We start from the raw sequence: 15996 nt of genomic DNA, 5'->3' as shown, positions 1-15996 counted from the left end.
GTCACTCTTTCCAAGGCAAAACCACACCAATTCTGCATGCTGATGATTCTGCCATTCACTCATCCCACCTGGCAGTGCTGAGAGCAGCTGGAACTCTTGATACCTCTCCCAGAAATTACTGCACTCACAAAAGTGCATGCTGAAGGGAAAGGATATCATATTTTTCCTCTTTTTCTCAGGCCTGCTTTCTGGCTTATCCCTTCCAGGGACCAATTCTCAACAAATCCAAGAATTTCTGACAATGCAGGAGTTCATTTTCCATCCCTGATCTCAGGTTCTTGATGAAGGTTTCATTACAGGCTCTGTCCTCCTGGTCTTCTCAACTCCAAATAATTTGAATGGAGGTGTTTGAATGCACAGCTTTTGGAAGGGAGTGGACGGGAAGAAAAGAAAACAAAATAAAGAGCTATCTGCTCTACCAATTCATTTCATTCAGAGATTCTTTGCAGCAGATAATGGATTTTGAGTATCAGCAGCGTTGCACAATCCAGCCACCCACCAGCAGGCTGCTCAGCACAGATTTGGCTACAATTCCATCCCCTTGCCAAAGTGTTCCTGCAGCAGGCCCCTCAGTTGGCAGGAAGGCTGCTGCTGTCCTGGCTGTAGAACACATTTCTGGGGAACACTTTGTTCCACCGTGTCCAATTCGTTCTGGGCAAACTCTTCCTCCCTGCTGCACAAGGAGCCCCAGCCCTGCTCCTGCCCATCCATCACCCAGCTCCACCTCAGGAGCCCTGAAGGAGCAGTAGGGTCCTGCTGGTCTCCTGAAATAACTCATCCCAAGGCGCAGCACAGGACTTGTGTCCCATGGAGTGACAGGAGCCACAAGTGGAGGCTGATGTCCGGCTCAAAGTTGGGTTTATTACAGCTGGGTCTCTCTTCTTCCCTCAATATGAACTGCACGTGATAGAAATCCCTACAAGTGAGGCTGCTGGACAGAATTAATGCAGTTTTCTCTAATTTTTCCCTTCCTCTCAGCCCATCAGGCCTGGAGGCTGTAACAACCAACTCTTCTCCTTAGCACAGGATCACAGAATGGTGTGGATTAGAAGGGACCTTAAAGCCCAGCTTGTCCCACACCTTCCACTGTCCCAGGCTGCTCCAAGCCCTGTCCAGCCTGGCTTTGGGTATTCCAGGGATCCAAGGGCATCCACAGCTGCTCTGGGAACCTTTGTCAAGGAAGAATTTTTTTCTAATATCTGATATTAGGAGTGGGTTTGCCTCTTGTCCAAGTTGTCATCATCTTCATTGAGACACAGCAACTTAAAAAGCAGTGGGAGGTGTTTTGAACTCAGATTTCTGCAAAGGGCAGAATCAGGATTGTTTGGGGGTTTTTTTTAATGTTTGAGAAGTACCCATTAATTCCATTTAAGGAATTAATTTTTTCCTTAATAAGGAGGTAAATCCTTAAATGCCTCAATCTTGGTAGCAGGGCTGCAGGCCTTTGAAACGCCCAGCACAAAAGCCCAGTCAAGTACCCTGCTCCCAGACTCAGAGCTCTTCTAGAGACCAAAACCTGCATTGAAATGAAAGAAACAGATGTGCACTGCCCCAGAAAAATGGAATAACACAAGCTGTAACATTATCACTGCTCATATGTAACTTTGGCTTAAAATCATTAACCTTTTTATAGCTTGCTTTGTGGCTGAGCACTTTCTAGTCCACATGATGTTCTTCTGAATACAAAGCACTCCTGAGTGAATTTAGCCTGATGAGAGAAGCCTGTGATGACACTTAACATCATCCATTTATCTTCTGAAAAGAAACAGCATAATTACATTCCCCAGACTCAGAAATTTGCTTCAGCATTGTTTTCTGTGGTGAGCTCTCTCCCAGGCCAGCTCCATTAGCTTTGATTTTGGTGTTTCAGACTGGGCTTTGCTGTTCTTTGGGGACTGGTTTGATGTTCACTGCCCTCCTGGGACAGGATTTGGCTCAGCTCGGCCAGCTGGGCTCACAAACCAGCAAGGGACTCAAAGGGTAAAGGCTCCACATCAATTCTTAAAAAAAATCCACCCAGAGGCTGCCCTGAGTGACCAGGAGGGATTGATTTGTGCCAGGTTTGTCCTGGCCTCACCCACTGCTGCTCTCAGGACACGCCTCCCTGGAAATATCCATTTACAACACCTGTAAATATCAATTTCTGACATCCTCACCACCCCTTTTCTGAGCCTGGCAGAGTGCAGAGAGCCAGATGAAGCTCTCTGAAACAAAAACCCTCTGAGGATGCAGAATTATGTTTGGCACCTGCTGCAGTCAGTGATTGTAACACCCCCATCATTTTTACACGTGCATTACTCAGGTGAAGAGCACACCTGTTCCTGCTCCTGACTCTACCACCCAGACTGGGTTTTGTCCAGAACTGTCTAAATTGAGCTTTTAGTAAAATGACATTTTTTTCTTGTCAATATACAGGAAAAATACAGGAAAAATATATAATACAGAAAAACATCTTGCTCTTAGGAATAGCAAATTTGTATTTCTCCATTGAGAAACAACATGATCAAGAGAGCAAATTACATCAAACTGAATATCTACCTTTCCTATACCGAGTTTTTAAGAAAAAAAGAGATGCAGTGCCTTTAAAGGAAGCACAGAGCCATTCTGCCAAACAAATATCTCAATTTGAAAAATTAGAATAATTACTAATGCTCTCTTACCTTGCTGATGAAGTCTCAAGTAAGCTCCAGACCTAAATTGTCCTGTAAATGCAGCACAGCTTGAGCTCACAGAAGTGCCTCAGGAAAACACTTGGAGAAAATGCTTGAACTTAGTTTCATTACATGGCACTGAAGATCATTTGGGTTGATTGGTTTCTAAATGAAACCAAATGAGCTGGTATAATCTGTATAAGGTGTCACCAGCACCAGAAGTTAAAGGTAAAAATCAGTGAGACTGATTCCTAAAAGTGAGGAGGAACAAACCAAGAAGAAGAGCAGGAAGAAAAATTCCAACTATCTTGATGCTGGAGCCCCTAAGTGATGCAATAAGTAACCAAAAGAAGTTACAGGGGCTTTTAAAAGGTAGCAAATAAAGACCAAAAGTATGTATTCTTCATAAATTCTGCTCAGTTCTGTGCTCTTTGGTGTTGGGAGAGATTTCTAGTGACAGCAAATACATCAGAGCTCAGAAACTACTTGAACTTCATGAAAGAATTACTGAGGAAATGCTCATCCACACAACACAGGCTGCAGCAAAGCCTTAATTCTGCCACTGCCAAACTTCTGACCTGGGAGCCCACAGAATTTGTGTAAAACAGATGAAATAGATGAAAACTGCTGAAGGTGAATGTGCCTTGGGAGCCACAAACCTTTTTTTGGGAATTGTTGGGGTTGGCACTAATGCTACCCCAGACTTTGTACCCCACTCCTAATTGCATTCCAGTTTTGTTAATTATCTCCCCATTCCTCCTGCTCTTCCCCCAGGTGCCCTGGTCCCCTCAGCTGGCTGGGGACACCGGAGGAGCACCCAGAGCTCTGCAGATGCTCCTGGACAGAGAGGTGGGGCCATGTGGGGCAATCCCCAGGTGGGTGCCTCAGCCCCTTGGCCTGGCTGGGCCTCAGGGCAGGAAAAGCCTCGTGGAGGGTGTGACAGAGGTGGCTGATGTGACAGAGCCCAGCAGGAGTGGGGAGGTGCAGGAGCAGGGATGCACCTCCAGGCATCCTGCCCAGATCCTGCCTGCCCAATGCAACTCTTTAATCACCCTGTTTTGTTTTGGTTTTTAATGAGAAAAATCTCTTCCAAGGCAACACACAATCAAAAACATCAAAATCAAGCTCCCAGCATGGCACAAGTGTGGAAAACACCCCTGCAAGGCAGAACCCAGGTCCCATGGAAGCACAGGCGCAGCTGCACAAGGCTCTCCCAGCCAGGGTGCCCAGGGACCCCTTGGTCTCAGTGCCCTGCTTGGCTGCCCCCTGGCAGTTCTTTCCCTTGGCTCATTCCCAGGGCACAGCAGGCAGCAAACATCATGTTCAGCTAATTTAGCTTGAGCTTATCCCTCCAGGTGTATAGCATAACTCTAAATTTACAGTAGGAACTGAGTTCACAAAATCCTGTTTCCCTCTGGCAGCAGAAACTCTGAATGTTCCTTAAATCAGAGGCATCTCAGCTTGATGGGGACATTGATTCTCTTCACAGAGCTCCTGAAGCCTGCAGATAAAGAGATGGAAGATGCCCTGCCAGAGCCAAACAGCCTCGAACTATACAAAGACAGACAAATTTTTTCATCAGCCTACCTGGATTGCCTGGCTGGATTCAGGATGAGGAAACCCTTCTACTTCACAGGGTAAAACTTATTAAATTTGGGCATTTTCTGATGGTTGGACCACAGCTCATCCCAATGTGAATGGCTGGAAGCATTAATGTGAACTAATATAAAAGCAGTCAAGTGCATTACAGTGATTGTCACTCAGTCAGCAGTAGCTGTGCAATATGAATAAAAAGCACATTAAATCTGTTCCAAATAATTGGCACAATGTGTTTATATAGGATTAGGGCTGCATATTAAATCACACCTGATTTGTTCTTCACAAGCAATGAGTATTTACTACATCTGCGATAGCTGTATAGAGTCAAAACTCATTTTTAAAAATTATTAATTGGTATTTAATTAGCATATATTAGCATACTAGTTGTACACAGCCAAGCTGGGAATGCAAATATAATTCTAATAATTGCATAACTAGTTATGCTTTCAAGAGCCTGCTACATAATGCAGTGCAGACAGCTACTCTTGGAAGAGAAAACAGCACATTACATAGACAGAGTAACATTTTTAAAATGCCTAAATCCTCTTTTCAAGGTAGATTTTGATCTAAATCAAGAATTCTGAGGTTTTCTATTGTTCCAGTGCAGAATTTATACGCTGCTGCCATTCTCCAATGTCGCTGTCAAGGCGGTCACAACATAAAGCAGAGACCACAAGCAGTCTCAATTGGCAACACTTTATTATTGAATATGGCTGATTTTTATACACTTTCCAATTGTTTATCTTTCTTCTATATTTACTATTGGCCACAATAAATCAACATAATACTATTGGTGAGAAGTTATAGTGACTTAATTAACTTTCTAAAAATGTTTCATCCAGCTGCAAAGTTCTTCTATCTTTCTTCTCTTGGTCTCTTTGGTTACAGCCTTGGAGAGAGCTCCTTATCAGTTTCTTCTAACTTCTCAGCTTCTCTCGCTCCTTTAGCTAACAGGCCCGCTGTTAGCCCCTTCCACACTCCAACCCTGCTATGAAGCAGCTTGGACAGACCTTTGCATTGGCATCTTTCTGGGAGAGGTGGAGTTGCCTCTCTGAGCACCATCACAAGGATTGGAAGAGGTTTTTTTTTTTCTCTTCACCATGAAGTGCCTCTATCACACTACTTGCTTCTTTCAAATGCAAAATTGATGTGTGAGGTTCTGGAGATGTGTTTGGATCTCAGCTGGGCAGCAGAGCTGTGGCACCCCAAGGACTGAGCAGAGGTGACACCTTCAACTCAAGTGCCACCACAACTGCCAGACACGAGTTAACATCTCTGGGGGACGAATATTCCTGCAGACTCTGTGGCATTCACATTTTCTGAAAAAATTCCTTCACTCAGGATTTTTCTCCTAGGAAGCTGAGAAGCCTCTGAGAAAAAGGAAAACAATTCTTATCTCATTTGCTTCTCCTGTGTTGTGCTCATGTGGAATGTGTTTGGAGATTGTTTACCCACAGGTGATTGTTCCATTGGACTCTGCTGTGAGTTGTTTTCACTCTTTGGCCAATCAGGGCCAAGCTGTGTCAGGACTCTGGAGAGAGTCACGAGTTTTCATTATTATCTTTTTAAGTATCATTATTATCTTTAGTAAGTATCCTTTCTGTATTCTTTAGTATAGTTTAGTATAGTATTCTTTAATATAATATATTAAAGAATATATTAATATAGATTATTATAAAGTAATAAATTAGCCTTCTAAGAACATAAAGTCAGATGCATCATTCCTGCCTTCATCAAGGCATTCCCTGCAAATATTCCTGCAGACTCCTTCCCTGCAGTGGAGAGTTCATTCAAAGTGTCAGGGCAGAGAACAACCCCAGAGCCACTGGCAACATGAAGATTGGGAGAATCAAGAGGTGACAATCAGTGCCTGCATTCAGTGTTTTACCAATATGTAGGAAAAGTCCTGGAAGCCCACCCTGAATCCCAGCAGGTCTGTCAGATTCTCTCCCACCTTTTTTCAACTCCATGCTCCCAGTGGGGAGATGCTTCTGAGCAGGTTAGGAAGGGGTGAGGGGAACACAGAAAAGTGGAAAAAACAACATAACTTCTGCTATTTCTCCCACTTGGGAAACATGCTTCAGCCCACAGCTGGGGAAGAGAAGAGAAGAGAAGAGAAGAGAAGAGAAGAGAAGAGAAGAGAAGAGAAGAGAAGAGAAGAGAAGAGAAGAGAAGAGAAGAGAAGAGAAGAGAAGAGAAGAGAAGAGAAGAGAAGAGAAGAGAAGAGAAGAGAAGAGAAGAGAAGAGAAGAGAAGAGAAGAGAAGAGAAGAGAGCCCGACTGTACCTCTAACAGAGAACCTCTCTTTTCCCTATCTCCCATCCACACTCTTTGGGGTACAATGTGGGCCCTTTCTCAGTAGTCAAATCCCCCCTGAGGCTGACAGGTACAGCTGCTGGTTGGCAGTTGTGTCCCCACACATCCACCCTCTCTTCTCTGAGGAAGGCACAGGAATCCCAACCCCTTTTCTGCACTTCAGCAGAAAAATCCACCCCCTAATTGGTGGCTGTGATAAAAATCTGTCAGGTCCAATTCCTTACTCCAACACCACCTCTCATCTTTTGTTTCCAAGGTCCCACACCTCACACACACCTGCTCCTGGCCCTGTTTTCACAAACTTAGAGATATTTCCATTTCTAGTTGTAGCTCTGAGTACAGGAACTCTTCTGCAACACTTGACAGAACTAAGCAACAGTCCTGCTTCCAAGCCTAGGTGTATCTCTTGAAAATATGAATGCACTGGCTGTGTCTCTGCCCAGGAGCTGCAAACACAGATTTCTGTACCTCAGGCCAAGGATGCACAACCTGCTCTGCCCTCCCCACTGTGGGGTGCCAGTTTGCAGCTCACTGACAGGAGGAGGGTGCAGGAACCACAGGGCATCCTGCAGCTGCAGCTAATGGGGGCAAAAAGGCTGCATTTGTCAGCCTGACAAAAACACCCCTGAGAAGTGGCATTTTCTTGTGTTCAGTGCCTCCCCACGCTGAGCTTCCTCTCTGCTCCCCACCAGCAGGGACAAAAAGCCTGCAGCCATTCAGCTGCACTGGCCAGACTCCCCTCCCTGGACTCTGCCTGTCACAGTGATGTTTATCTTTCATTGCTCCCCTTGAGTCCAGCACAGGAAAATCCTGCTGAAGATAAATCCCCTGTTTTAATAACGCTGAGTTTGACGGAAGCAGTTTGTAGTCAAAGATTTGCTGATTGCTCTCGGCGAATAATAAAGCTTTATAAACAACTGTGCTTGTATCATCTGGCCTCTCTTTCTGTCATGCCTTGCTCTTGATCTTGCAGAGCTGACTGAAGTGGCTGGCGTCAGTTATTGCTCCAAAGAACCAAATCAAATTGGTTGTGTCTGTCCAGAGCAGCTGCACATCCCTGTGTCACCATGGTCAGAGTGGCACTGACAGTCATGACTGACCCAGTGCCCACCAGCAGCAGATTTGCTGATGGGAGGATGACAGGAGCTTGCACAGCTCTTTATAGAACCCACACTGGCACTGTACCCCTCACCCTGTCTTGGTTGGGAAAAACAGGTGTCTGCTAAGGAAGGCAGGAACCTCCCCTGAAATGGAAAATGTAAACCCTCCCCTCCCTCCAAATTGCTATAAATTTTACATTAAGGGACTCTCAGGCAAAAAATATGGGAGCAGGAAATAACAGTTTTTTAATAGGGAAGAAAATGAAAAGATAAAATATACAATGCAGTAAACCAAAACAACACTGCCAGAGTCAGAACCCAGCCTGACACCCTGTGGGTCAGGGTGCTGGCAGCAGAACCATTGGAATTGTGGCTCAGCCCTCCTGCAGTGTCAGGGGTGGCTCTGCTGGAGCAGGGATCCTGGAGAAAGGTGCAGTCTCTGCCTCTGAAGATCCAGGGGAAGGAGAGGCAGCTGCTGTTCCTCTGGGCAATCCAGTGCAGAAGCCGTGCTGGTGTTCCAGAATCTCAGATTATATCCAGGTAGGAATGCTTGGCTCCTCCCTCTGGGCTCACATCTCCCAATGGGATGCTGTAGTTCTTATCAGCCATGCAGGGACATTCAGTAGCTGTTATCAGCAGGTGTCCCCTCCCCAGGGAGGAGTGGGTGTGGTCACTCAAAGAGAGAGATAAGGCAAACTGCCCACTTGACAAAGGTGATCTGCCCTGCAGATGGTAACAGAAAACATCTTGCCTTGCAATCTGGAACACACCCAAATGAGAAAAAGGGGGATTCACATCTTTTAGCACAGCTGTGTTCAGTGTTCACAGGGCTCTGCAAATCCCAACTCACCCTCAGAGTTTGGTGTTCCTTACATCAAACCCACCTCCTGGGGAAGGGTGCACCAACCAAGCATCTCTCCTGGACCTGCCTCAACAACAGCAGTGCCCAGGACCACCAACCCCCTCTCCCCAATCCCAGGTGTATTTTAGATTTAAATGAAGCATGAACATTGCATGCTTTGGGAGGAAATACTGGTGACTTACTGCAGACAGTTAAAGGCACAGATTCCCAGCAGGAAGCAGGGAGGAATGTGATGGCTGTGAAGCTCTGTGGAGCCAGGAACATGCCCACTGCAATGTGAGCTGATCATATGGCACAGCAGATTTTGGTGCTCTCTTTGTCGTATGTCACATACTTCAGAGCTTTTGTGCCGAGTGCCAAGAGACAAGAAAAACATACAATTAGTGGGGGAGGATCAAATATTCCATTTTCTAGGCAAACTGAAGGGCACTAAGCTCTGGGCTGTCTTCAGTAATAAAACTATTTGTGTTTTTAAATATATATGCTGATCTAGTCCCAAGCTTATTAGCAAAGAATTGCAAATGTACCTGGCTCTCTGCAGCCTGCAGGGAAAAAGCTGTGCTCCTAATGTTTAGTTCTTAAGGCTTTGAGTTTATGAACATTGATTTTCTGATTGTCCACAAGTAGCCAACAACTAAAAAAATTAGCCCAAAACCCCTTCCAAGAAACAAACAAATCCCTGTGTTTCCTCTATCACTGTTCCTCTCCAGTGCTTCTGTTTGTCATTCATGGTGAGGATGTGGCACAGTGACGTGCAGGAGGGAGTCCTTGAGGACAGCTGGTGACACAGAGCCGTGGCACTGGGGGCTTCTCCAGACAAAGAAAACCCAGCAAACCCCAGAGAGCCCAGCCAGCAGCTCATGGGGCTCCAGCAGCACAGCCCTGGGTGACAACAGGACTGGGGTGGCATTCACATTCCCTGAACATGATCCCTTCACCCAGGGTTTTCCTCCTGGGAAGCTGAAAGGCAGCGAGAGAGGCCTCAGAAAAAAAGGGAAACAATTCTTATCTCATTTGCTTCTCCTGTGTTGTGCTCACGTGGAATGTGTTTGGAGATTGTTCACCCACAGGTGATTGTTCCATTGCATTCTGCTGTGAGTTGTTTTCACTCTTTGGCCAATCAGGACCAAGCTGTGTGGGGACTCTGGAAAGAGTCACGAGTTTTCATTAGTATCTTCTTAGCATTCTGTAAGTATCCTTTCTGTATTCTTTAGTACAGTATAGTATTCTAATATAGTATAGTAAATAATATACTATATTAGTATAGTATAATAAATTAATATAGTATAATAAATATAGTAATAAAGTGTAATAAAGTAATAATAATAATTACTTTAAATAATATAATAATAATATAGTATATATGGTATAATAAAGTAATAAAGTATTGCATAATAAGTAACAAATTAACCTTCTGATGAGATGCAATCCTCCTTATCATCCTCTTCCCTCACTGGGGTTGCCTGCATTGACAATAGACTGGGACAAAGCTCTTCTGAAGGTAATTTTGGGGCTGGAAGTGGAGCACATGGAGCAAAGCCTCTTCTCCATTTCAAGGCTTTCATAACCAAGTTTAATACAGATCTGGAGAGGCAAAGTCTGACCAAAGGCAATGGAGAAACATCAGGAGGAGTTCACTGCTCTCACTAAAGCTGACAGAGGTACCCACACAGCTGGAGTCTCACTGCTTGAAATCGCCCTCCAGCAGCAACATCTGACACTGATAGACTCTGACACACATCCTCACATAATTAAGTCAGAGAAACATCAGAATGAAAATATAACAAATGCTTCTCAGCTTCCCCAGAGGCTCTAGAATGTGGAGACAAGAGTCAGCTTACAGATAAAATTGGTAGCAGTGAGATCCCCTGCCCTGTGCTGCTGGCTTGCAGCAGAGTTTCCTTTTCTGCAAAACACACACCTGCACCAAGAGCCTCTCTGATGCCTTCAGGAGGAAGAAACCTGTAAGGAAAGGTAAATAAGAGGAGAAGTGACTAAGCAGAGGCTGTGAGGCACACACAGAGCTGTCACCCTCAGCCCAGGAGCTGTGCCAGGAGTCAGAGCACTCCAGGAGAGCTCTCAGCCCTGCTTTGCCATGCTCTGAGCGTGGCTGCTGCTGGAGGAGTTTAAACAATCCACCTTTAAAAGGCTGTTGTGTTGTCAGTCTCCAAGCCAGAACCACCCCTCAGTTCAAACATCTCCAAAGCTGGACCCAGCTCTTTCCTTGTTTGCTTTTTAATCAATGGCTTTGTCCAAAGTCCACTGAAATCCAGGAAAAAGCTCACACTGACTCAAGTGAGCTCTGACCCAGACACCAAGCATGAGGCTTGACCAGGAATTGTTTCTCTGGCAAAAGGAGATTCCTTTGCCTTCTATCCTTTTCTCACAACTGGCAAGAGTTTTTATCTAATACCTATAAACCAGTATGAAACAACATCCATTCTATTAACCACTCCTCAAAAAAACAGTGCAGGAGTTTCCCTCTCCACCACACTGGATCATCTCTGCAGATCCCCAGCAGTGCCTCTCCCAGCTCCCACAAAATGCAGACTGCTCACCTGAAGGCAATAGCTCGGTGTGGACCAAGAAATATCACAGAAGTCAGGGAAAAAGAGAGATTTTCCAGCATCTGAAGCTCTTTATTAACAACAGGCTGAGTTCTGGAGATGAGAGCGTGCTGTAGGATTTGCACACTCCAAGGGGAGTTTAGCCTGTGGGAAGAGCCAAACCCTCTCTGAGGGAGAAATCTGCAGATACCAAATCTCTATTTTTTCCAAAAGTAGAAAAAGGCCATTTAATAGGAATTAAGGCCTTCCCACCTTGAACAAAAACAAATCAAGTACCAAGAGCAACACAGCACTGAGCTCCCAGAGCTCCTTCAGCAAGACAAAAGGTAACTCAGGTTGCCAAACCAGACCTGCTGCTCCCCCAGCCCTGATCTCTGCCAGCTCTTTGGCACCATCCCTGCAGTGCCCACTCTGTGCAGATGCTGTGTAACAATAAAAACCTCCCTGGAGCCAAGACAGTCTCCTTTGCACTCACATGGTAAAGGAAGAGGATTTTTTTTTTTCTTTTTTCGGTGTACAATTCTGTCTTTCAGGGGAGGAGAAAGAATTCAGATCTAAGTGTAATGGTAGTGGTTTGAGTTTCTGCAGGAAATGACTTGGGTTATTAATATGTATTTTTTTCCATTGTAAAATGATCTCAAACGCTTTAACACAAGGAGAAGATCCTAAAAATCCAGAGCAGCTGAAAGTCACTGTAACAGCACACAATTTACACTCTTTAGGTTCTGCAAATATCAGGACAAAACCTTTGATCCCCTCACATTTTCCTGTGGCCATTGTTCTCTGCCAGGTGTTACTTCAGTACTGAAGGTCTCAGGCTTTTTGCAGCACCCCAAAGGTGGATTTGGATGCATGAGAGGTGAGGAGCAGATTTTCTGGGCTCACAGCTGTCACACAGGTGCTTGAAATGACATAAAATTGGACTCAGTGACCCTGGGAGTGCCTTCCTAAAGCTGCCTCCAAAGGGAGCAGCCAGGTCCCCACAAATCCATGAGGCACCTCAGACCTTACCCTGCCAGGACTCTGCTGTCCTCACTGGGCATCAGGAGCCACAGGACACCTGCTCAGGAGTGCTGTGATTAAAGTACAAGTCCCTCCTATGTTCTTTTCATCTGGGAGGGTTTTTAAAACCCATTCAACTACATTCCTGAAACAATGCTGACTGAGAGCTGTTACCCAGTCCTCTTTAGGGGTCTTGCAGAGGGTTCTCTCCAGTGGCTCCCCCAGAGCTAGGACACTTGCATCTCCGAGGGGAGAAAGCTCTAACTTTGAAATAAAATATACTTGTAAATTTAAATTTAAATTTAAGGGCATATTCAATGCTCTAGGGCAGATGCAAACATAGATGTTAACACATGCAGAAGTTTGGGATCAAATTTGCTCTTCCTTATATCTGTGCAGCTCAGGAGTGACTCTGCTGCAATCAGGGTGCACATTCCCTGCTCTCAGATAATCCCCTGCACCTGAGTGATGAGTGGCTCAGAAACCATTTCAGAGAGCATATTGCAGAGCATAAACATTGCTCCAATGAGACTCCATGGCCAAGCTGCAGAGATTTTACACCAATGGGTGGTAACCTGAGAAAAGGTTATTGAGTCAGCAACACAGCCAAATCAGGCCCTGGCTGTCCCGTGGGACACTGAGCTGCAGTTGCTTTCAATTCCTCTTTGTCATCCTTCCCCTGCAATGTTACATTCCACTGACAGGCTCTGCACCACCAGATGAGAACTGAGCCCCTAAGTTTAGGATTAAGCAATGAATGTATGGATCTCATCTGACAGCACATGCTTGGGATCTAACAAAGCTCAGCCCTGACTTTCTCCAGAGACATCCTTCCCTCTGCCCTCCTCACTCAGATCCTCTGTCAGGAGCCCTCTGAACTTGGCCAAAGCAAAATACTTTCCTGATACTTTGGCAAGTGATCAGTTAAATCTCTTCACTTCCTGCCCTTCTGATGGGAAGAGGATCATCCATGTGCTGACTGGGCACAAGAATATCACAAGAAACATCAGTGCCCACCTGGCCAGGCAGAAGTGCACAACTGAAATCAAACAGCCAAAGGCTGGAGCTGCCATCCATAGCACCTCTACCCAAAGCTCACATCCAGGACACAGATGCAGCATTTCACATGCTCCCTATCCTGAACTCAAAATTCACTCTCAACAATCAAATTCCACCCAGAATTTTATTTTAGGAGGACAGCATGTACAAAGATGGTGCCTAACAGGGTCTCTGCTTCCAAACACTCATTTGCCCAGACAACACTTAGTGTGGATCCTGTCACAGCTGAATGGAGCAAGGAGAACTGCCTTTCAATTTGCCAAGGCAACAGCCTCCAGCTGCCCACCACACATACCATGACCTTCACAGCCAAACAAAGGAGTGCCAGTTATTCACAGAGAATATCAAGGGCTTTACAAGAAAAAAAATTGGACATGGCTGCTCAAACAGCCCTCACCACGTAGGCTGCTACTGTCTGCTTCCTAACAAGAAGAAAAATGTGTTAGGAAGTTCTAAAATTAGGTGCTGAGCACCTGAAAAAAGTTCTATTCAAAGCAGAGAATAAAATGCCACATGGAGCTGGCTGTATTTTAAATGGCTGGGTATGCTCAGCATGAGCCATACATGGCTCCAGAGGGGAAATTTTGCACCTGAAGTGCACGTGCAAGGTAATGCAAGGTATTGTCTACAGCAGCTGTGGCTGCCCCATCCCTGGAAGTGTCCAAGGCCAGTTTGAATGGGACTTGGAGCAATCTGGGATGATGGAAGGTGTCCCTGCCCATGGCAGGGGGTGGAATGAAATGATCTTTAAGTTCTCTTCCAACCTGAACCATTCTGTGATTCTGTGACTCTATGCTTCTGTGTTATCATTTTCATACCAAGACTTTTTAGAATATTACAAGAAAACCACATAGGGAATAACAGATCTTGAGGTTCATGAGACAATTTGATCCTTGATGACTTGGCTTTGTGTGCAAGTCCCTGAGGATTTACTCTGGCAGTAATTATACACTGAGCTCCCTATTCCTGTTTGATTAGAATTCATCTTCCAAAAAGGAGCACTTGCAGTCCTTACTTAGACAGCTGGAGAAATGGAAAATTCACTACTTCTCCTGGTAACTTGTCGCCCACACTGCTGAAAGATGTGTTCCTTGTGTACACAGACAAATGGGAAACATCAGTATTCCAGACTCCTGCATTGTCCCCCTTTCAATTCTGATTGATCACGGTTCTCACACGCTCCAGGCCCAGTTGCCCCCAGTAGGAAATGCTCTGTTAATGCCTGTGGGTGTGCAGGAGAGGCTCAGTGCATGCTGAGAGCAGAAATGCCTTTTGTTCAGAGAACAGCTTTTGCTGTGCTGCAGAACAACTTCAGGCTACAAACTATTTCTGAAGAGTTTAACAGGACTCAGTTCCCATGGATATATGTGTGTATCCTACATGTTCAAGAAAACAAGTCTCTCAGGCTCACTGATGCCTGGTGTTGCTTAATTAAACATTCTTGTGCTGGAAGGAAAACAGGAAAGTTGAAATTAGATATTTACTAAACAGATGAAGTAATTCTCTAGAAGAACACATTATTCTGCTTACCTCTAACATCTTGTGTGATCTCCCAAAACAAATCAGGTAATACAGCAGAAAACAAGATATCTGTTCTGTTCTCTCTTTTCCCTCTGTCCTGGCCACTAGATGAAGACAGATAAAAAAACAGAGAGAGAACAACTTCAAAACAAAAGGCAACAGGACTGTGAAAGTTGTTGCAACCTAATTCTCAGAGATGATCTATTTATGCCAAAAATGGGTCTCACTGGAAGTCTGTGGCAGTCAATCCCCTGGCCTGCCATGCAGGCAGGATTTGGCCCTGCTGAAGCATCCTCTGCATTCCCAGCTGCTGTGTCCAGCTGCCTCAGAGGAATGCGGGGCTGCCGAGGCCGCTGGCACCGGGCGAGTCCAAACTTCCAGAGAAAAGCAAATTCCACCACAACCCTTGGACCTGAGCATTTCAGTGCCATGGCTGAAGCTGATAAAGAAACCCCCTGCCTGAAAATAATTCAATTTAGTTTCTTCTCCCTCACCAGCATGTTTGAGCCAGCCCTTTATTGAATATAGCTGTGAGCGTTTGGAGCGCGTTGCAGAGAGACACGAACGCTGATGAGCAGCACCAGGGAGGAAAGCAGGGCTGGATTTGTGCATTTGTGTGTTCACCTCACAGCAGATTACAATCAAGTACTCAAGACAGTATTTTTATTGTCTTGATATTTATAGGATTCAGCCCTATAAATATTTTTATTGGGCTGAATCCTGGTCCTACAAGTAAACGAGATTTTCACCGCTTCATAGTGAATTAGACAAGAGTTTGCACAACAGTGCTTTCAGGAAGGATTAAAACAAGCAAATAAACATATATCAGTCATTTTAGCACTCTGGTTTAAACAGAAATGTTTGAAGCATAAAAGCCAGTTAACTCCTATTGGAAATCAATGGGAGCTGAGGGAATACAGCATTCTGGTACCCTTGGAAATTGTCCTTTGACTATGGACTGCCATATCTCTGCTTTCTCTAAAATAAGATGGAAATGCAAGGTGATTTTGCAGCTGTCCCCAGACTTCTTGCCTAAGGGGAAAAGTTGTTTCTGTGAACCTCATGTTCATCCTACTGTGCTTCCCCTTCTTCACAAGAATCAGCCACCACTAAAGCTGGAATTTTAAATCTTATAAGGCATTGTCGTGCTTCTCAGGGTAAAATTCAAAATACGAGCTACTTCCAGGGAGAAAGGAGGCTCTTTCAGCGCGGGCTCGCTATCCACCTCCACATCAGCCTCTCTCCGAGCGCATCCGGAGCGCTCTGCGCGGGGCACCTGCGGAGCGCGGCTGCCTCTGGCTCTCCCTGTCGGCCGCTGAC

At 45.3% G+C, this 15996-nt stretch overlaps 1 long non-coding RNA gene across 1 annotated transcript; it reads right to left on the bottom strand.

Annotated features, from left to right (window-relative positions):
• Nucleotides 1-7886: 7886 nt before the first annotated feature.
• LOC129046884 (uncharacterized) lies at nucleotides 7887-9172 on the bottom strand. Its single transcript, XR_008508728.1, has 2 exons — nucleotides 8710-9172; nucleotides 7887-8388 (listed from the first exon to the last, which is right to left on the bottom strand). It is a non-coding gene; the product is annotated as an uncharacterized LOC129046884 (long non-coding RNA).
• Between the last annotated feature and the right edge of the window lie 6824 nt (nucleotides 9173-15996).

Source organism: Molothrus ater, chromosome 19 (genome assembly GCF_012460135.2).
Source record: "Molothrus ater isolate BHLD 08-10-18 breed brown headed cowbird chromosome 19, BPBGC_Mater_1.1, whole genome shotgun sequence".
In the NCBI taxonomy this organism is placed as follows: Eukaryota; Metazoa; Chordata; class Aves; order Passeriformes; family Icteridae; genus Molothrus; species Molothrus ater.
The sequence above is the reverse complement of the archived record's forward strand: the minus strand, read 5'-3'. Positions and strand labels throughout refer to the sequence as shown.